This window comes from Oryctolagus cuniculus, chromosome 12 (assembly GCF_964237555.1).
Source record: "Oryctolagus cuniculus chromosome 12, mOryCun1.1, whole genome shotgun sequence".
NCBI lineage: Eukaryota > Metazoa > Chordata > Mammalia > Lagomorpha > Leporidae > Oryctolagus > Oryctolagus cuniculus.
Window position 1 is genome coordinate 50,432,085 of NC_091443.1, and position 23,254 is coordinate 50,455,338.

Consider the following 23,254-nt stretch of genomic DNA (forward strand, 5'->3'; position numbering starts at 1 on the left):
CTGCCTTCTGGGTACCCCCTGAGTGGCCAGATTTCTAATATACTCACCGATGTTCATTGCTGTTTAACCAGGCTACACTGGCAAAGCAATACCAGCTGCATATCACTCCAAATAGATACCTACAGAATGAATTTAACACTTTTAAGAAGAAATTTTGTGAGAAGGGAAGCGAAGTTTAAAAAAATCAAATACTTTGATAATCCTGGCAAATAAAAAATTTTAAGAAAACCAACAAAACTGACTACCTTCAGCTCAGAACACTACGTGGCTGTGGTTAAATTGTAGTGCCAGAATTCATTCACTTTCCACCTGCATCTAGTTCATCATTGCTCTAATTTTTAATGTTCTTAAACATTACCTCTTGAAATTGTTCAAAACCAGTAAGTACCTTTGCATACCCAAATGCCCAATTGCCAACTTTAGCCTCTTGACTTAGATTTTAAAATGCAATGAACCTAGCCCTGCAGCTGAATTTTTAATGGATAGCAGATCTCAAGGGAAGTAATAGTCTAAGTGTTTTCTCTCCACATCGTTCCCAACATTTAAACAGAAACACAAGCACATCACTGCTGCTTCCACATCAAACCCCTTGTGCTGTCCCACACTGGTAGTCATTGTTACAGCTCTGAGTGCCCTTTCACGAAGAGGAAGAAGATTGAGGGCAAACCAGAGTGTCAGAGCCTGGACAGGGATACTGGAGTAATTTCCTTCTCAAGAAAATAATAATGCCTTTGTGTTAAGGACAGGAAACAAGACCAGGAAGCTTGGGGTTCTGTTTTTGAATATAAATACATATTTAGCAAGATTACTTCCTAAACATTGAGTCTGAACATAGAGGAGTATCTAGGATTCTTGTCCAGGATATGAGTTGTCTTAAGATCCATCCCAGGTCAAGACAATCCAAAAGAAATCAGCTGCACTCTGGTTGGCATCATTTCTGTATTGTGAACCAGCCCTTTCTAGATAGGAGGGCCCATCTGTTTAGCCATGGAAGCACAAGGATGGTTTGATTCAGATCTGCTTTGCTTCTCTTGTCTTGATCCCTGTAAGCCTTACCCATCTTGGTGGTTGCCATTCAAATGATGCTGGTCTTGCGTCCACCAGACACATACTTGTTGCCTCACTCTCCCTCTCTATACAATGTGTATTCTTTGCCTCCGCCACATACCTGATTATATGCTTGCTGGTGGTTAAGAAATACACATCATGGTGTTTATCACATTATGGTTATATTTTAGCACTTAGGAACATGCCCTTTCTCTTCTGAAAGGCATACACATCCAAGGACACCTTGGATCACCTTGTCCTTGTTTCTGCCTTTCAACTCATCCTCTCCCTCCCCCTCCCACCTCGCGTGCATCAGCTCTCCTTCAATGTGCACACAGTAAATATTTGTTGAATGAATGTTATTTGTGCCTTCAGATTTCTTCCAGAACAAAAGAATAGTCACACTGCTTTATGCTCTGAGTGTTGGCAGTTTAAATTCCTCCTAAGTGAGACAGAAAATTTACATGAACTTTTCATATTCAGTCATGATTCCCTCCAGGGGAATTTCTGAAAGTTGCCACCCCCAACAGAATAGCTTTCCCTTCCTGCCAAGAGACCTCCCCATGCCTTAAACCCACCCCACAACACCTAATCCACATTGCACAGGGTTTGGCAGGACAGGTGATCTGTCTATCAATCTCAGGTGAGTCTTCCAACTATGACTGGTATAAAGAATTGAAGATACTTCTTGTGTGTCGGATATTTGTTAATGAATAGATCTTTTACATTTTCTCCTCTTATTTGGAAATATCAGCCTTACCGTTTTTATCTAAAATGATTGTCTCTGTTTCTGATTTTATTAGACATCTGGGCTTGACAGAAGGTGTATCACAGGACACTGCATGCACTTAAGTGACTCCTGGAACCATAGGATGTTGAAACTAGAAGGGGCCCATCGTGTCCCTTGACCTGGTTTCCTCCCACAAATGATAGAAGTGGGACCAGACAGGGAAAGAACATGTCTGCGGTGTCCACAGATGAGTAGGCAGAACCCCAACCTGCTGCCGGCTGTTTTGCATTCTCCCTCTGATGCTCGCTGCCCCCTCAGAATCACTGCATTACTCAGTTAGCTGCAGTCCAGAGCTGTTGGGTACAAGGCTCATTCCCTTTCCAGCCAGCTTCCTTTAAGGAGGGGATCGCTTAGTTTCCGGGCCAAACCCTATGTCTCTTGTGCTGTGTGGGTACATGAAGGAGCACATAAGTGCCTAGCATCCACTGCACCCATTTTAATGAGTTTGTGCCACTGACAGGGAGTAGGAAAGAGGTTTCTTCCTCCCAGGAGACAGCAGAGCAGGCTGATCTGTATAGTGATGGGATCCTGTGCAAAGGGACGTGTCTAAGGCTCCCAGCAGGAACATTGTGTGTCTTCTCATACAAATTTCTTTTTACTTTGTTGTCTCAGCAAATAACTTCTATGAAGAAAATCCTCTCTTAATTAGCTTCACTCTTTGAATTAAAATGACCTTCCATCTATCATAACATTTGAACCGTAGTAGCTGTCTGCCTGGCTTACGCTTTGGTGAACAGAGCTCATTTCTTTTAGGACATAATTTGGATGCTGGCTGTCTTTCTCTGGAGCCTTTTAAACACGGTGGCTAAGATGGGATGGCTAGGATGGAGTCTGTAGCGTAATGAGGTCTGTATCTGTGGGTAGCACTGGGGCAACCAGGCTTTCGACACTCCTCTTTTAAGTACCTGAACAACACTATGGAAATGTTGGCTAGAAATGGAGGCCAGCAGTATAATGAACAAATCTGAAACCAGGGCATAAGCATTAGACATCAGTATCTGCGCCCCAAGCTTTAATATACAGCTGAGATGCCCTCTCGCCTCCCCCACCCTCAGTTCAGGCTTCTGGCCTGGGAATCCTTGCTTCTTCGAAAGGAGGAGAGAGGGAGTGAGCCATTTACCAAGGACAAAGCCAGTGATTCTCCCTCCCTACCCCACCCCCATCTCTTAAAAACATTGCCCTAAGTTAAGATTTGGAAGTTCTCATTTAGAGTGCTCAGTATATGCTAATTTTAGCTTGTGGTCCTATGGATGCTTCCCTTAACTCATTTACAGAGCAACAGAATTGACAATAGAGGTCTTTCACGCCTGCCTGTCAGCAAAATCAGGCACCTTGTCTATGTGAGGTGGGTGCCCTGGTGAGCGTGGGCTGTTTGACTTGTGTTAGGAACAGACAGTGCGCAGAGCTGAGGCCCATTCAACGGTGTCTGTTATCTTTGGACTCTGTCCCTGTGTTCTTCCTCCACGCCCTCATTGTTCCCATCAGTCAGAGCATGGACTTTCATCTGCAAAATGAATCTCTTTACAAAAGAGACCTTGGGAGAAGGGAGAAAGTTGATGCTCTGGCCCAGCACAGAGGAGGAAAGCTAAATACCGCATGTAGAAGGCGTGACCTTCGCTGTACTTCCTTCTGTGGGGACATCACAATGGCTGAGGGCCAGAGTTAGAAGTCATTGTTTTCGTTGTCCATTTCGTTAGAATCCTGACAGTCACCCTGTACCCATTTCAGTCTTTACTCTCCCCTCTCTGGGCATGTGGCTTTTCCAACAGTTACTCTCTCTTGCACTTAAGAGAGAGAGTGGCTATTTCCTCCTCTTTTGTGAGGATCTCTGCTTCTCCTTCTTCTTCAAGTCTCCCTTTAGAACGTACCTTCCTCTGAAAACTCTCCTGTCTCTTCTAGCCTGTCGAACCCCCCATGGACAGATACGTAACAACCATTTGTTGATTGACTTTTTTTTTTTTTTCATCCAAATGTAACCTGAAAACCCTAAAGTTGACAGGATTGTATCTTATTTTGCCCAGGGTAACAAAAAATTCATAAATAATAAAATCCTACTGCAATTTTATTAGGCAATATGTTTTCATTTGAAGGTACCTAATGCATTGTGGATTTAGAGTTTTTGATGATTTGTCACAAATTTGGCTGAATTCCTACCTGTTAGCGGGGTGGGGGTGGGGATACTTCCTGAGGAGATGAACAGAATGAATAAGAGATGCACAAAAAAGCTTTAAACTAATAAATTAAAAATGAAAACAGAACCTAGCAATCAGGATCAATCATTCGCTTGCAAACAGCAAATTTCCCTTGTGTGTGTATATCAGATTCAGTACAGCAAAATCCCATTCTGAGTGTTGCAAAGAAAATACCCCCAAGCATTTTGGGGAAAGGAGAGAGAGTGTCTGCATTGTGGAGGAAAGTCCTGTGGCAGAGGGAGGGTCTGGAGCTGGCCCGTGAAGGACAGGCATGCCATAGATGTGCAGCCGGTGCCTGTGAGGGTGTCTCAGGCTGAAAAGTTACAGGAGCAGCAGATGCTTGCAAAGCCCTGAAGGCAGCTGGGCACTCTGGTGGTGTCAAGTCTCTGGCAGTGTCTACAATGGAAGTGTGTTGTAGAGAGTGAGGCTGGAGAGATGGGGGCCAGCTAGGCCTCCAGGACCCAAGGACAGTTGTGATCCACTACATAGCATTACTTAAAGAATTATACTGAGACTTATTTTCTGGAAATAAATACTGTAATTTAGACTTGAATTGTTGGGGCTCCTGAGTGACTTTACCCATCATGACTGCAGCTTTGGGGTGAGACACTGACAGCAGTACCAAGGACTCGGACCATCTGCACAGACTCCTTCCTGATTGTGAAGATCTGGAGATAGTGGTCTATCACCCAGAGGGCGGCCACCCTCAACATCACCCTGTGTCTGCAGGGTGCGCTGACTTCTTCCTGTAGAACTCTCAGTGATGGACTGACACCCTTAGCAGAGGGAGCCTACTGCAGAGAGGCAATAGTCTTATCCTTGTAACAACCTCAGACCCCAAAGTAGCCTTTGTTAGTAATCATGGTAGTCACATCTTCTACATCTACGTGCATTTGACATGGTTTTGCTGTTGTTTATAGTTTTGTGGTGTGGCTTGTGTGTTTGTGCTTTCCAGGGTCTCAAGTGCCTTAGAACTCCAAAATTCACAGCAACCAAGAAAAGATTCAGTAGCATACTTGAGTCACTGTGGTCTGTTACATTACCTGTAATTCTTGACTTGCCAAAAATGGGTTTGTATTACAGGAACAAATGTACTGGTGTTTTCCCTTTTTTGTACCTCATTTTGCATTTTACTCATGAATGAATATTCTATGAGACCCATTTGGAATCCTTATTCACACTAGAGAGTGTCTAGGAATCACCTCCAGCATCCTTATGGTTGGTTTCCTAGACCAGGCACAAATTTGTACCAAGTTTTTTTCCATCTGACTTCATGAGCCAAGATGGAAGTGGGGCCTGGAGAAAAAATAAAAGCGGAAGTCTTGCCTTTAAGGCATGAAATTCTTTAGTGAGGAGTAGGAACTACCTGTGTCCCCAAGAAGTTCAACAATGGACTTTCCTGCATGTGACAGTAGTAGTAAGTGAACATAAAGCGATGGAAACACTGCTACAACTTGTAGAGAAAGTCAGTCTGAAATGTCCATTGCAATTCCCCTCTAATCTCTCAGAGGAGGTGGCCAAAGAAAGGCCTAAAAATAATTGTGGAAGATAATAAGATCATGGACATGAAGCACCGCACTTTTTCTAGCAAACTCTAAGAGGGAGGGGTTCAGATCTCCTGATGCTGGATGTGAATTAGGTGTGTTCTGTTTGGCATTCAGGGGATGCACTTTTAAGCTATTCTTCTTAGATCTTCTCGGTGTCCAGTAAAGGAACTTGGAGAGCTCAGCTCTGGTCAGTGGAGGACAACACAGTTGGTGGTGCTTTGTGGTAGTAGGGGGTGGGGTGACCAAAGCCCTGTTTGGGTAGGCAGAATGAACCGAGGAGAATGAACATGAGAAAACTGGAGACCATTGACATAACAATTTTCAAGGGTATAAAAATAAAAACAAACGCAAATAAATGTAATTCTGACCTGAAAGAAGGGTTTCTTATGAGTGATACATGTTAACTATTAGGTGAACTGTTGATTACTTTTAAGGGAATAAAAGAAGAAACGTCTGTCTACTGGAGCTTGGAAGGCAAGACATGGCGTGGAGAATAAACCTCTAAAGAAATCTTTCGACCATTTAATTCTGTATTACTGTGATTACATAGGCCGAAGAGTAAACCATATTTATAAAATCAGTTAAGTGAACTTTAATTATATCAAATTGGTATAATAAGCTGAACAGAACTTTAGCTTTTGCATTAAAAAATGAAAATTACTGCTTTAGAGGGAGTCATTGGAAGTCATAATTTTTAGTATTTTTTTTAATCTAAGGACTTTATATTTGGCCCCTTATTCAGTTTAGCTTTAAAACTAGTATGGGTCGGGGCTGGCGCCATGGTACAGTGGGTTAATCCTCCACCTGCGGTGCCGGCATCCCATATGATTCTAGTCCTGGCTGCTCCTCTTCTGATCCAGCTCTCTGCTATGGCATGGGAAAGCAGTAGAAGATGGCCCAAGTCCTTGGGCCCCTGTACCCGCATGGGAAATCAGGAAGAAGCACCTGGCTCCTGACTTCGGATCGGTGCAGCTCTGGCCGTTGTGGCCATTTGGGGAGTGAACCGTTAAATGGAAGACCTTCCTCTCTCTGTCTTCCTCTCTTACTGTCTGTAACTCCACCTCTCAAATAAATAAATAAAAATCTTAAAAAAAAAAAAAAGTAGCATAGGTCACTTTGTGATGCAAAGGTGGTGATTTCTGACCCAAATTTCAGTCAGAATAACCCAAGGTTTGGGGACAAAAACAATTTGATAAAAAGCTCCAAGATTGTAGGCCCACATGCTGTTTGATAGGCATTGGCCTTCAATTAATTAATTCTCTGCTTGGTACAAACCTTCTCTATCCAGATTGCTACCCCTGCTAATGATTTTCTGCATATCATACCCTTACCTTCCCAGTGAGAAACACATGGTGACATCCAGTAACACGGAGGAACTCATTCCATGGTATAGACACCAAAAGGTTGGAGAAGCATTTAGCCATATCCCTGTGGCTGCCTTTGGTGTTTACTGAGAGCAGCGGCTTTTCTCTTTGTCATGGAGTAGCCGCTAAGTCCGATGACTGCTGTGATTCTATTGACCTTATCAAAACAGTCTCTAGCCCAGGCTGTAGGTCTGAGGCGGGGAAAGATACCAGGAGACGAGCAAATGGAGGCTTGAAGACAGCAGATCTTTGAGAAGAGCTGACGTCCAAGCATTGATAATTGGGCCTCCTCTCATTAAGACAGTTTGTCTTCCGATTACGTTGCAATTTGTGTGGATATTGTCAGTAGGGAGCTGAGTAGAGAAACCTCAGTGGCTCACCACTCACCCAGCACTACAGGGTCAGGTGTTTGATCCTTTTGTTCTGAACCTTCACCAAGGCTGTGCAATGGACAGACCCCGGGATTTTTCTTTGGAAGCAGTCCTTTAACACAAGTGGCATCATTTAATCCAGCAATGATTCCTAGGCTGCTGCATAAATACTAATGAAATGCAAAACAACGCACACCACCTTGGAATTTGCAGCCGAAGTCACGGAGATGCTGGCTTTGTGTGTGAGAGAAGCTGCCCCTCACCACCTGTCAGAATTTTGGAGTCAGGTGTGCTTGTTTATTCTCTCCACCCTCCACCCCTACATTACCTTAAATGACCCTGGATAAAAAGAGAAAAACAGAGACAGGCCAGAAAAGGAAACAGGGTGGATGAGGTGCTTCTAGCCACAGTCATCAGAAATGCAGCAAACACTTGGTTATTTCTGATGGGAATGGAGATGCGTCGTGAGATGCATATTGGAGTTAGATTTGAGTTAAGACTCTGATTTAGGGCACCCTACAAGTACCTTGGAGAACACAAAGAGCTAGTCTTATATTCTCTGGATATTTATGTCCTGGTAGATAAGACAGCACACACACATAAATAAAAATACAAATCAGAGAGTGATCTTTATTCTGACATGCACAAAATGTGGTGCTCAGTACACAGAGGCCTCCAATACACTGTCCATGACTGGGACCTGCGAACTGACCTTGAGGATTTCCATGTGTGTGTTGGATGGCTAAGGGAAGTAGAGTAGACAATCCCCTTTCCTCTCTGTCTGCTCTACTGTTGTCTGCTCTAAGTCATTGCTGTGACCTCTCTCCTGGATGTTGCAGTAGAAGTTCCAGAGGGGTTTCCCTGCTTTTGTGCACATTCTTGCAATGACCCATTTGCCCTGCAGCAGCTGGATAATTTTGTAATGAAAAATCAGATCCCATTACACCACTGCTTCCTATTTACACAGCTTTGTGCATCAGAGCCTCCATGATCTGCACTTGCTTTGGTCTCTGACCTCAATCATTCTTTCTTTTCTTGCCATTATTTTATCCTCCTGGTCTTTTTTCTCTTCCTTGAATACATCAACCTCTTTTCCACTTTTGGGCCTTGTGGGCTTGTGGTATCCAAAGAGTATCTTAGGGTTTGTATTAGATTTCTCTAGAACACAGACCTGGTAGAATATATGTACTTTTCCTGTAGATATATCCTATCTAGCCATATCTGTCTGTCTACTGGTAGAAGATGGTTTATAAAGCATTGGCTTACACAGTTACAGAAACGGCTCAGTAGGCTAATCCTCCGCCTTGCGGCGCCAGCATACTGGGTTCTAGTCCCGGTCGGGGCACCGGATTCTGTCCCGGTTGCCCCTCTTCCAGGCCAGCTCTCTGCTGTGGCCAGGGAGTGCAGTGGAGGATGGCCCAAGTCCTTGGGCCCTGCACCCCATGGGAGACCAAGATAAGTACCTGGCTCCTGCCATCCAAGCAGCGCAGTGTGCCGGCCGCGGCGGCCATTGGAGGGTGAACCAATGGCAAAAGGAAGACCTTTCTCTCTGTCTCTCTTTCTCACTGTCCACTCTGCATGTCAAAAAAATAAAAAATAAAAAAAATAATAAATCATTGGCTTACACAGTTACAGAAACTGAGAAGTCCCGTGATCTGCCATCTACACGTTGGAGATCTAGGAAAGCTGGTGATGCGATTCAGTTAGGGTCCAAAGGCTTGAAAATCAAGGGAGCTGATGGTGAAAATCGCAGTCCAGAGGCTAGAAAAGATGAAATAACTGTGCCACAGCATAAACGATGAAGTAAGAGAAAAGGGAGAATTCCTGTTTCCCCTGCCTTTTGTTCTCTTTAGGTCCTTAAAGGATTAGATGGTGCCCAACCACGTGGAGAATGTCCTTCTGCTGGGTCTACTAACCCAAATGGTGTTTTGTTTTGTTTTGTTTTTAAATCTGGAAACACCCTCACAGACATACAGTGTTTAAGATGCACTGCTGTTGGCCTAGTCAAGCTGACATATAAAATTAACCATCGCAGGGTTTGTCTAATCTAGGGAGCAGAGAAGTGAAGTCAGGCGGATGAGGACAGAGGAAAAAGCAGTGGGTTTTACACTTGGGGAGGTGTTGTGATGTTCATGGAGCAGTTTCTGGAGAATATCAGGAGACAGAGAACTGAGTAGTTGAGGAGTGAGTGGGTAGCGAAGCCCCATAAGGAGGAAGCACATCTCAGTCTCTCTCACCACCATACTTCTCAAAAGAATGCAGAGGGTTTGAGGACTGCTCTGTCAACCAAAGATTCTTGTAAGAAAAGACGTTAAGCCTGTACACAGGCAAGTAGAAGTCTGTGCAATGGAGTGAACATGGTTTGTTTCCCTCCAAAACTTGCATTGCAACATAATCTTTGTTGTAAGACACTAGGAGGTGGGTTAATGGGTTATCTCAAGAACATGTCTGCTATAAAAGCCAGATTGCCTCTTTCATACGCCCCCTGTCTCTTGATATGTGAGACCCTGAACTTCCTTGGGACTGTGCCTGCAAGAAGGCCATCCCAGGTGCAGCTTCTTTGATCTTGGACTTGAATTGTGAGCCATAATTAACTTTTTTTCTTTATAACTTTTGTCTACAGTGCTGTATTATTAGCAACACAAAACAGACTGGGACAATCTGAAAAGAGAGGATAGGAGCTTCATCTAAGATGAGGAGTACTTGATCAAGAAAGGTTCCAGAAGAGACAGGCAGAAATCAGAGCATGGACCCAAACGGAGAGTTTAGCAAATAAGATATGCTCTCAATTGTACAAGTAGATTTTCAAAAAATCAAGTGTCAGAATTGCAGTAAATAAATTCGCTTTGAAGTTTACAGATTATTTCTCTGTGGAGAATGCTTGGGTAGGTGTGATCTCATACTGACAGTCACCTTGGAATGCACTGGACAGGGCAAGGGGTGTGCTGAGATTCAGCTGTCCAGGTAGGTGGTTACAGATTCATAGCACCACCTCTGGGGGTTTTTTGAAACCCTGCTGTTATTGTTATTATTAATCCATTTTTGTTACTATATTATTTATATATCATGAGATAACTCTTTAATGTACACTTCAGTGAATTTTCTGTGTTTAAACCCATGCATGGCCACCTCCCTCAACATACAGAATCTTTTCAGGAGTCCAGAAAGCTCCTGTCTTCCTCCACCAAAAGTAATTTGTAAATTTGTATTATGAATACACCTGTAGAATTAGAACCACAATAAAATAGTAAACTGTCCATCACCCTGAAAGTTTCTTTGTAGCCCTTGGTATTCCCTCCCTTGCAACCCCTTCTTGGCCCTCAACATTCCTGCATTCCACCCACCATGTGCAGGTAGTTTGCTTTCTGTCCTGTGCATTAACTGGTATTTCTAAAAAAAAGGCTTTATAAGTGGAAGCATACAGTGTGGATCCTTCTTGGTCTGCCTTCTTTCCCTCAGTATAATTGTCTTGAGATTCACCCATATCATAGTATGTATCAGTAGTTTATTATTTTTCATTTCCTCAGTAGTAGTCCATATGTAGATATGCCATGATTTATCCATTCTGCTGATGGAGGTCTAGGTTGTTTCCAGTTTTTGACTATTATAAGTAAAGCTTTTCTGAATGCTGGTATACAAGCCAACACTTATTATGGTCAGTCTTTTTAATTTAGTTTTTAAAATATTTCATAGTGGTTTTAATTTGCATTTCTCCAATGACCAATGATGTTAAGCATCTTTTTGTATGCTTTTTTTCTAGCCATATCTTCTTTAGTGATTTTGCTCAAATGTTTTGCTTAATTTTTTTGTTGGATTGTTTTCTCTTTAATAAGTTTTAAGATGTTTAGACAAATTCCCCTAAAACAAATTCTTTATCAGACAATAGATTTGCAAATATTTTCTCCTCATTCATGGCTTGTCTTTTTATTGTCCTGAAGAGTAGAGGATTTTAATTTTGGTGACACTCTACTTAATTTGTTCTTTCATGAATTGTGCTTCTAGTGCCATATATAAAAATTCTGTACCTATCCCTGTGTCGCAAGGATTTTCTTCTGAAGCCGGCACTGTGGCACCAACATCCCATATGGGTGCTGGTTTGTGTCCTGGCTGCTCTGCTTCCCATCCAGCTCTCTGCTAATGGCCTGGAAAAGCAGCAGAGGATGGCACAAGTGCTTGGTCCCCTGCACCCATGTGGGAGACACAGAAGAAGCTCCTGGCTCCTGGCTTTGGTCTGGCCCAACCCTGGCTGTTGTGGCCATTTGGAGAGCGAACCAGTGAACAGAAGACCTCTCTCTCGCTCTCTCTGTAACTCTGCCTCTCAAATAAATAAACCTTTAGAAAAAATATTTTCTGTTTTCTTCTGAAATTTTGTAGCTTTGGACCTTTAGTTTTAGCTATGTCATCCATTTTGACTTACTTTTTGTATTTTGTTGTTGTTGATTTTGGTTGTCTCAGGCAGGAGAGTAAGCCAAGCACTCACCTACATTGGATATAGTCACAGGATTGGAACTTCTTGGCCATACAGTATATACATGGTTAGCTTTCCAGGGATATTGTCTAGCATTTACCAAAGTTAATTCAGCTAATTTTAATTGTAGGTACTATTCATTAAAATATTTGACCTTTGTTCTTACTAGAACATGCTACTGGATTTTATTTCCTAAAGAGTGAAAGTGACAGATTCTTAGTTGCATCATTCCCTTTTTTTAGAGCTCAGTAATGTATACCCTCATTTAGAATGCATGATGTAAAGTGGTGGTGGAGAGGATAGAGAGCCGAGAGTGGTAAATCTATCCTTGCTTGACATAGTTGTGATTAGATTTGACAGCTTGTACTTATTGAAAATGCAGTGGCATTTCATATTTAGTACCTGGTCCATCAGAAAACTTTGTATTGAGTCACAACCTCCTGAGTTGTGCCCCTGCCTCCCACTGCCTCCTGAACTTGTACCCTTGCTTTGGGCCTTCATGAAAATGTCTAAGCAGGATGCAAGCATTCTACAGACCAAGGAGACGCACTTCCCGAGAAAGTAGGTGGGGGGCATGGGGTGTAAAGATGTACCTGCTACTACTCATAAAGGTGAAGCAGGAGGAAATCATCCACAGACGGTAGGAAGGCAGGGGAAAACATAAAGACGGGTGAGCCACCAAGGGAGGAAAATGTTCCTAAAATTGGCAGTGACAGTGTAATTAAACCAGACATGTGATGCCCCTGGAGACATGGGAGATGAAAGTGTGGAGGAAACCAAGGAGACAATTGATCAGGTAAATGAATGCAAGGGGACAGCCACAGAAGCCCTACGTGATGGAGAGCTGCAGAAAGCCACTGACTGGTTCACAGGACCCTCCAGCCAAATCCTCACGTGCCCCTTCTTTATGCCAAGAGAGCCAGTGTCTTCATCAGATTACCAAAGCCAAATGCAGCATCTGAGACAGAACCTTTGAAATAAACCCATATACAGCTCAGCCTCACAAGGGGTCAGGGAAAGCATACAGACTTCTGGCCATGGGGAATAAGGAGCCCATGATCCTGCCCTTACCTGTGAATTGGATTAGATGGAGACGCTAGCACACTGCTGAAAGTTCAACCAAGGGCACAGAATATCGCAGAACACCAGAAATAACGTGAGCAAAAATGTGAGGAGTAAGAGATCAGAGAATGAAAAGAAAGGGTTCAAAAGCCTCAAGAAGAACAGGAGAGACCAGAGGGAGGAAGAAGACAGAGGACAGTCAGGAGCTCCGTGTGGCTCTTTTCCAGGTGCCTTCCCTGAGGGGGCCTGGTACTTTTCCTGGAGGATGCCTGGAATGGGAGGGGCATGCCTGGAAATGGCAGGAATGCCTGGACTCAAAGAAGTTCTCTGATCCAGAGTTCTTGCAGCCATGCAGGATCCAGAAGTTATGGGAGCCTTCCAGGATGCGCTCCAGAACCCCGCAAATATGTCCAAATATCAGAACAAACCCAAAGTTATAAATCTCATCAGTAAACTCTCAGCCAAATTTAGAGATCATAATGCCCTTCCATCAAAGCCTTGTTAGGGGCTGGTGCTGTGGCATAGCAGGTAAAGCCACCACCCGCAGTGCTGGCATCCCATATGGGCACCAGTTTGAGTCCCGGCTGCTCCTCTTCTGATCCAGCTCTCTGCTGTGGCCTGGAAAAGCAGTAGAAGATGGCCCAAGTCCTTGGGCCCCTGCACCCACAGGGGAGACCCGGAAGCTCCTGGCTTCAGATCAGTACAGCTCCAGCTATTGCAGCCAACTGGGGAGTGAACCAGTGGATGGAAGACCGACCGACCTCTCTCTCTCTCTCTCTCTCTCTCTCTCTGCCTCTCCTCCTCTCTGTAACTCTGACTTTCAAATCAGTAAAGAAATCTTTAAAAAAAAAAAACTTGTTAAAAGAAAAGCAAGTTTGGTCATTTAATGGGTGTTGCAATACTACAAACCAGTGCATCTCTGATGTTCTCTTCAAAAGAGCTGGGATGGAGATAATCTAAACCCCTCTGCCTTGCCAAATGCTGCTGGAACATTTTACAGTGGTTCATCATTAAGGTATTCATTCAGATAATGTTTTCCTACTAGAAATCACAAACTAAACATTTTAAGCTTTAAAAATATGCAAAACAAAGTAAAAAAACTGTTAATTCCTACATTTTTCTTCATTAGTTATTTTGAGTTTTTCCCTTTGGATTACTGGGCAAGGGAGATATTTGAGTACGGGCAACTTCAGTACAAATACACAAGTATGATATATTTTAATAAATGATTCCTTTTGATTAAACTGTTGAGACTCCTAGTATCTCGCTAAGACCTGTATAGGTGCTGGAAGTACCTGGCAGAGCACAGAATTCTTACTGTGTGTTATATGTTTTAAATGTGCAGGTTGCATTTAAATCTTGCACTATGGTAAAGGGATATTTTTTAATAATGCTATAAGAGTTGGATTTCTAAGCTCTATTCTTGTTCAGTGTATTAATACATTTTTCATATTACTTCCACATAGAAGAAATAAGGGAGTAGTTTTCCTTTTATATTTCTGTGTTTAAAATTACCTTTCCTGGTTGCAAAATGCCCAACCCCATCTGTCATACTTTCCCACTCAATCTTCTTAAGCTACAGATAGTCCTCTTTCTCCTCTGCTGGCATCATCGCTGCTATCATCCTCACAGCATAATTGTGAAAACACATTTATTGCTGGATTTAATTTAATATGTAATACATATGGTGACTGTAGGGTGATACCCTTAACAGCTGTAGTTTACTTGGCCATGAAATTGCCTGTTTAAGTGCTAGACTCCTACTCTGGCTAAACCTTGTCATATTAAAAAACATTCTACTTAGGAAATACCTATTGCAGTCAAGAGTTTATTTTATACTATTCATCTTGATATTTTGAAGAGTATAAGACTTTAATTAATTGAGATCCGTAGAGAAGAACTTAACTTCTTCACCCAACATGAATTATACAATAGATGCCAGCCACGGCTATTCATTGCGGAGCTGTTGGCACTGTGAAAGAAGCATTGTCCTCTTGTTCACCTCTTCTTTAAATACTGCAGCCATACCCCCAACTCTGCTCTTTCTCCCTTTCCCTACAAGGATAAAGAAAATGATAAATCGCATGAAATAGATTTCTGAAATAGCACACCCCGCAGTCATAAATACATTTATTTGGATTTGTAACCCTTTGCTATACATAGGCAGACAGAAATACATCTGTTAGATAAATGAGAAAAGGCTATACACTAAAAATCATGCTTTTTAATCTTATAGAAGCATTAACCATATAAACTTCCTTTCTCAAAATTTCCAATACATTCTGTGCTTAATTCAGAAAGACAAGCTAATTCTGGGTTCCTTCTTTAATTTCCTTAAATATACATTGCCTAATTATATTCTAATATTGCAGAATTAGCATAAATGGGGTAAAAATAAAACTGCTTTTCCAAAAACACACCTTGTGCTTTTAGAATTTTAAGTTCCACAGATACAAAATACATTCTTCAGTTCCATTGAGCCTCAGTATCATTTTTTAACTTTTATTTAATAAATATAAATTTCCAAAGTACAACTTTTGGATTATAGCAGCTTTTTCTCCCCATAACCACCCTCCACCCGCAACCATCCCATCTCCCACTCCCTCTGCCATCCCATTCTTCATCAAGATTCATTTTCAATTATCTTTATATACAGAAGATAAATTTAGTATATACTAAGTAAAGATTTCAACAGTTTGCACCCACACAGAAACACAAAGTATAAAGTACTGTTTGAGTGCTAGTTATACCGTAAGTTTACATTGTACAACACATTAAGGACAGAGATGCTACATGGGGAGTAAGTGCACAGTGACTCCTGTTGTTGATTTAACATCAATATCATTTCTAAACCAGAAATGTTCTGTTCTTATGTTAATGACGCTATAAGGGAAAGAAAATGAGTTTTTTCTATCTAAAATATATAGTTGCTGGATATTTCTAGCTACATTAAAAGTAAAATGTGGCTTCAAAATGAAATTTTTAAAAATTCTCTTTATCTGCCTCCTTCAAGTTTTAGTCGTCTGCCCCCCCCCCTTTTAATTGTTTTGTTTTTTAGTTATTTAGTTGGTTTGGGGTATTTTGGAATAGTCTCTTCACACTGGGATGTGTATTTAGACACTGCTTAGTTTGGATTAAGTATATGCGTTGAAAGGCCATGCTCAGCAGTGGGACACATGCTCTTGGGGGACACAGGACCAGGTCCTTCCTCCCTCAGCAGCGAGTGAGAGCCTGGCCCATAGCTGCAGAGCAAGTAAAGGGAGAAAAGGCTGCAGAAGTGTTCCCGTCTCTGCCCACCTCAAGGGTATTTGAGCTCTAAAACTGCTTCTTAGCAGCCCTCCTAGGTAGAATGTACATTGAATTTATACCAAGTCTGACTTTTTCCTGAAGAGAGCTGCTGCTTGGCCTGCACTTTGCAGTGTGTAATGGATAATGTTCAAGGAAAGCCTAACATTAAACTTTTTCGCGTTTTATTCCTTTGAGCTTTTGTGGGAAAATGTAATTCATGCTGGAGTAGGGTAGCTGCTGCTTTGATGCCTTTGTTTTTTGCTACTCTGTTTGTAAACCTTCCCCAAGAATAGATCAAAAATGATGTTTACATCTGTTGCCAGAGTTGAGGAAGTAAGAGCAGAACAGGACTTTCTGAGTTGAGTTAACCCTTTCTGTTACCTTCACTGTATGTTACAGTGGTTGGTGTTGGACTTAATCTCTGAGAAACCACGAACAGCTGTCAGAATTCTGGGCATTGACTGCCTTGGCTCTGCCCTTTTTGGTGTTTTTGTTTGTGTTTCCTTTTTTGTTTTTGCAGATACATTCCATGAATCAGATCTACTGCAGCCTTCCAGATAAAGGGTAAACTTGCAATAACTAGTATTATCCAGGTTTTACAATTCATTGTGTGTTTCCCTTATGGCCAACATTGATGCAAATTGATTTTCTCTGCAGGTCTTTAGGGAAAAGTCTGAGGAAGTTCAAAAATCCCACACAATGGAAAGCCTTGGGTTGCTGAATCTCAAGCCGGATATCATGTTTTCAGGGAGGCTGAAACAGATTTACTTATGGGAGATTCTGCTAGAATAAGGATTGTAGGAAACAAGGTTGTTATGATATGGTTTAACCCTCGCATCTCTCTCCTTCTAGTCCACCAATATTTCTTTAACTTACTGACTATTGTCATTTTCTGTATTTTCACTTATAGTTCTTCTGATACCCTGTGTTCTGGTTAGAATATATTTGGATCCCTTAAATCTGTCACTTGGTTTTGAAATTGAACAATTGAACCTGAAATAAATTTTTAGTTTGTTCATGGCTTCCAGTGTGTACAACAACTGTTACTTCTTTGATTGAGGAACCCTGCATTTATTCATTCATTCATGGCTACATCAATTTGCACTGTGTATCAATTTATAATATATTAGATACTGTGGTCCTTGTCTGGGAAGGCCAGTGGGGAACTCAGTTCTTGGCTAAGCTTCTTGGTTTCGTGCTTCTGATTTTAGTAGTCTAAAGTTACTTGTGATGTACCTGAACCTGTCATTGACTTAGAAAATGAAATGCCCTTTCAAAATAAAAATCTGCAGATGTATTTTTATAATAAAAAGGTAAAATTATGACAAGGTAAAGACTAAAATAAAAGGGACTAGGTTTTTTAAGTACTGACTTTTAAAGCCTTCCATTGAAGCTGTGCTTTCCAAAAGTAGTGCTGCTTCCTTATTGTTAATTTGAAAATATTAAAACCAGCTCAAATTCCCTGTGCAGTTGGCATAGGTTGGTCATGTCACTGGATGTGGGACTATACCTTCATATTAAAACCAGTCTTCCTGTAGAATGTTTGGTGCGGATGTTGATCCTTCTCAGGACTTACCCAAACTTCACCATTCATGTGCTTTCTCTTCTGGTGTTTCTTTGAAGGCATTTCCTAAACTTTGCATTATGTCCGTCATCATCATTGTCATCCTCTCTCTTCCCCCAGCTCCTCCTCATATTTGGAGATGGGAGTGTGGTCCAAAGGGATGAGGAACAAGTGATAGCAAACACAGAATCTTTTTTACGGAAAATCTCTCTCTTGGTGATGAGTCCTTTGTAGACTAGGACATCTTCCTCAAAGTCCTGTGCACTGATTCTACCCCTTATTTCCCTTTTAGGGACTGTTTATGGGCAGCACACATTCTTCTCCATTGACTTGGCGCTTATGACTGAAATGCCACCATTTTTATTGTTCCTTTGAATTTTAAAAAGAAATTATACCTTCTTTCTTAAATCCTACAGATTCAAAAAGAGCCTGTCGGGCCCATTCGGGTTGTGTGAGGAATCTGAGCAGACACCCCCGCACCTAAGATGGAGAGGAGGAAGCAGTGGGAGAATAAGGGTAGGGCCCCGGAGACAAACTTGACCATTGCATGAGTTGGTCTGGTTTTGGAAGTCTGGGTTTCTGTAGGCTGTGGACTCAGCATCTACTGTGTCCCTGAATCATGACGCACTTAGAGCAGTAGTGTGAGCAGCAACAGACGAGTGCTGTGTAGAGGGCCCCATGCTCCACTTCCACTGACTCCTGCAGGGCTGAAGTTTCCTCGTTCAGAAAGCAGCAGATAATGACGTAGATATTTTTGTTTTTGGAGCTTTTTAAGCATTTGGTTGTTTTGCCTGATAAAGTTGCTGGTGCAGCTTCTAATCTTGTATTTCTTTCTCACAAATACTGTGAAAACCCACCTGAAATGACCATACATTAGGTTTAGAAGAGCAGCGAGGAGACTAGTTCCAAGTAACCATTTCTGTTCCCACCACGTTGGGTCAGAGGCCGTGCTTGGTCGTGCCCTTGCTTCCTGAACCCACAGTTCAGAGACTATTCTTCTGTTCCTCATTCCTCAGTCACCTCTGATACAGTCAGGAGTGACCCTGATAAGATTTTATGTGGATGTCACTTTCTTCTAACTCTAAGCTGTTTATTTCTCATCAGCAATCTTTTTGAAACCAAAATGCCTGGCCATTATGCTGCAGCTGCGCAGAGCGCTCAGGCTGTGATAGGACTCTGCCCTGCGACAGCTCCAGTATCTTAGAGATGATTCATTCTGCATTTCAGCTGCCTGGCCTCAGCCTCAAACTCTGATGTAGAAGTGATTGGTTCTTCTTAAGCACCTTTGCTTTTTATTTTTTAAAGAGAAAGTCACATAAAGTTATGATTTCAATCAATGTGTAAGAGAAATGTTTATGTGAATGTTAGACAATATACAGAAATACCTATGAAATGTGAGGGAGTAGAGGATATAGAGGTGGTGAGTAATCACTTTGTCTACACAATGATTATGTGTTTTCTTTAAAATAATATTTTAAGGCTGAGACAAATTTGTATCCAGGCAAAATTGATTTTTTAGAGTGGTTGAGAGACACTGCTATGAATAGTGATATTATAAGGGAAGTAACTCTTTGAAAAAGGTGATCTCTCAGCCACTGGGTCTTGCAGAGGAACCACTAGAGGAACATAAGCTTGTCTCCCTTTTTTGCATAAAATACAAAGAACTTTTTTTTCCTTTCCCTGACAACCTTCTTAAAAAAGATTTCTTTATTTCTTTGAAAGGCAGTTACCGAGAGAGACAGAGAGACAGAGAGGGAGAAACAGAGAGAGGGGAAGAGAGAGTGAGTGATTGAGATTCTACTGACTGGCTCACTCCCCAGATGACCGCAATGGCCAGGGCTGGGCCAGACTAAAGCAGGAGCTTGGAATTCCATCTGGTTTCCCACATGGGTTGTAGGAGTCCAAGTACCTGAGCCATCTTTTGCTGCCTTCCTGGCACATTAGCAGGGAGCTGGATTGGAAGTGGAGCAGCCAGGATTCAAACTGGGACTCCGATAGTGGCTGCCAGCATTGTAGGCAGCAGCTTAACCTGCTGCTCCACCACACCAGCCCCTCTTTGTCAGTCTTTATTTGCTCCTCCACAAACTCTATTTGCCTGACTTGCTATAAGACCAGGTTTGAAATGATTATGTCATACCTTGCAATTTTCCAATAGGGTACAAGCAAGACCAGTAGTCTCTACTTTTTGGAGTAATTAGGTGTCTGGTTTATCCTTGTTAAACATCTCGTACAGGAGCCATCTTTCTGAAAGGCCTCTTTAATTCATGAGATGGAGCTGTTACACCTCTTGAGTAATGGTGGTGACATTCGGGGCATGACAGCTCCCTGGAAGCATCACTGCTTCCTAACTACAGCTGAGATGTCCTATCAGTGATCTCCTGTGCTCTCAGAGGCTTAAAAGATGAGGCATGAAGCCACAGATCCCTTTTCATTTGTTCAGGAATAACAGGAAAACAATTTGGATTTGGTTGCCTCCACGCTTCTGCCTGCCTCTGATACCAGCACAGCAAACAGTAGGCACTGGGAGTGAGAGAGGGAGAAGCAGAGGCTTGAATACTATCCAGACTTACTGAGTGAGTCCCAGTGGGTACTGTGGGGAGCAACCGAGACTAGACTAAATTACTGCAACTGCTAAGACTAATTCTATGCATCTGATCTCCCACCATATGGCGCTGAGAGGGAATAAACAACTTCCACACAGCTGCCTCACCAATTCAACTAACAAGCTGCAGGAGTTGATCCTGCCCCTGATTGGAGGAGAGCAGCATGCTCAGTGCGTGGGGAGAGAACGCCAGGAGAGTTGGGATTGGTGGAAGAGGACTATAAAGGAGGAGAGAGACAACATGCACCAGGAACATCTGAGGAACCCCTGAGAGAGCCGGCCGGCGGTGTGCCACTCCTCTGCAGAAGCGGGGAAGCGGCAGGGGTGCCGCCCCTCCACGGAGGCGAGGGAGAGCGGCAGCAAACCCGGGAAGGGCCGGGGAAAGAGAACAGCACAGGGTCCAGTGTCGTTCCTCTGTGAGTGGGGGAGCGACAGGTACATGCAGGGGTCCTAGAATAGCTATTTCCAGTTAAGTGAGGACTTTTTTTCCAGTAATTTTTTTTTTATTCTTTATTTTATTGGAAAAGCAGAGAGGTGGAGACAGGGACAGAGCAGTAGATCTGCCATCTGCTGGTTCAACCCCTAACTGCCTTCCACTGCTAGGGCAAGGCCAGGCTGAAGCTCAGAGTCCAGAACTCAATTCATATCTTCCACACTGGTGGCAGGGACCCAAGTACTTGAGCCATCAGTTGTTTTCTGCAGGGTGTGCACTAACAGGAAGTTAGAATTGGAAGCGGAGCAGCACCTGAACCAGGAATTCCAATATGGGATGCAGGTGGCCCAAGCAGCATCTTAACTGCTGTGCCAAGTGCTCATCACCCTCATCACCCTCATCACCCTCATCACCCTCATCACCCTCATCACCCTCATCTCCCTCATCCCCCTCATCCCCCTCCTCACCCTCCTCACCCTCCTCACCCTCCTCACCCTCCTGTTAAGGTTTTTAGCTATATCTTTTAGAGTATCTATGTTGTAATAGTCTTTAATCCCTATTTCCATTTGCCAATCACCCATTTTACCCAAGAGTAGACTTCAAATGCCAACCCCTCTCTAGTTTGAAATTAATAGTATTTATGATTTCTTTATTTACACTATTTTCTGTTTAAGGAAGATAAAGCTGTATATCCATTTGTGACTTTATATAACGTATCTGGTTTTTAAATTTATTAATTTATTAATAAATTATTCTTATAATTTATTATAATTATAATTATTATAATTATAATTATTATAATTATTCTTATAATTATTCTTATAATTTATTAATAAATTATTCTTATAATTTATTAATTTATGTAAGTGAAAAGTGAGTTTATCAAAAAGGAACTGTTAAGGAAACAATACCTCAGGATACTATAAAAGTCATTTGCATTGTTACTAGAAAAAATTTATAACATATAGGTGGCAGCTTAGACGATCCATGTGGGGAAGAATCCACATCTTACGTATTTGAGGACTAAGTGGACATGATAGTAGTCTGGCTGTTGCTTTCCACAAATGTTTCATAGAGGCAAACGTTGAATATTTTATCCAGGCTTGAAATAGACCTGTTTTTTAAATTAACAGAATTCAGTGAAAAAAAAAAAATGAAGGGGACCTACTTGGATAAATTGATCATAGATGTGTTTTTCTGTGAAGTAGACATATAAGCTAGAATCTGGGTAGTATGCAAGAGACAATCATGGGGAAATAAGGGAAATAACATTTCTGCAGTGAGGACAGCAGGTGCAAAGAAGTAGAAAGAGATTGGTGTTTCCCAGGAACAAAAATTTTAGTGGACGAAATGGGAGATGGGATGAGGGAGTCCTCAAGGGTGAGGTCTTTCAGGTCATTGTGGGTCATGGTAAGGGACTTGCAGGAAGTTTTCTTAAAGATAGTTCAGTCCCATGGACAAGCCGGTCAGAGAAGCCAGCTTGGGGGCAGTCATGGCGTATTGCCTGAGATGCGGCTGCTTCAGGAAGCCTCCCTGACTCCCCAGCTCCACTTTGGTCCTTAAGGCACCCCGCCCCCAAGGCGTGGGCCAACTCAGGTGTCATTTACCTTCCCAGTATCCCCTAATGCACTTCTGCATCTTTCTTACCTTCCTCCTCAACCAAATTCTTTTTTTTTTTTTTTTTTTTTTTTTTTTTTTGACAGGCAGAGTGGATAGTGAGAGAGAGAGACAGAGAGAAAGGCCTTCCTTTTGCCGTTGGTTCACACTCCAATGGCCGCCACGGCTGGTGCGCTGCAGCCAGCGCACTGAGCTGATCTGAAGGCAGGAGCCAGGTACTTATCCTGGTCTCCCATGGGGTGCAGGGCCCAAGCACTTGGGCCATCCTCCACTGCATTCCCTGGCCACAGCAGAGAACTGGCCTCCTCAACCAAATTCTTGACTCAGAATTGTATCTTATTCAGTCTTTGAATTGCCAAAGGATGTATTCTGTGTCTGCCATCTAATAAATGTTTTGTATTTGTTGAATGAATGAATGAATGAGTGAATGAATGAAATCACATTCAGTGCTTCTCAGTAGTCTGCCTGCCTCAGAATTACCTGGGAAGATGGGCCAGCGCTGCAGCTCACTAGGCTAATCCTCCGCCTGCAGCGCCAGCACACTGGGTTCTAGTCCCGGCTGGGGCGCCGGTTCTGTCCCGGTTGCCCCTCTTCCAGGCCAGCTCTCTGCTGTGGCCAAGGAATGCAGTGGAGGATGGGCCAGGTGCTTGGGCCCTGCACCCGCATGGGAGACCAGGAGAAGCACCTGGCTCCTGGCTTCGGATCAGCGCGGTGCGCTGGCCATTGGGGGTTGAACCAACGGCAAAAGGAAGACCTTTCTCTCTCTCTCTCTCTCTCTCTCTCACTGTCCACTCTGCCTGTCCAAAAAAAAAAAAAAAAAAAAAAAAGAAATACCTGGGAAGATTTAAAATGTGGGTGCCAGAGCCATACTCTCCAGAGGTCTGATTCACACAGTTCAGGTGGATGAGG

The 23,254-nt window shown here is 42.7% G+C and overlaps 1 protein-coding gene and 1 pseudogene across 2 annotated transcripts in view; both read left to right on the forward strand.

The window, feature by feature from the left end:
- Positions 1-23,254, forward strand: part of STXBP6 (syntaxin binding protein 6) — a 281,718-nt gene that overhangs the window by 202,229 nt on the left and 56,235 nt on the right. The gene's annotated exons all lie outside the window — the stretch shown is intronic.
- LOC138844544 (hsc70-interacting protein pseudogene) lies at positions 8,923-13,553 on the forward strand (annotated as a pseudogene).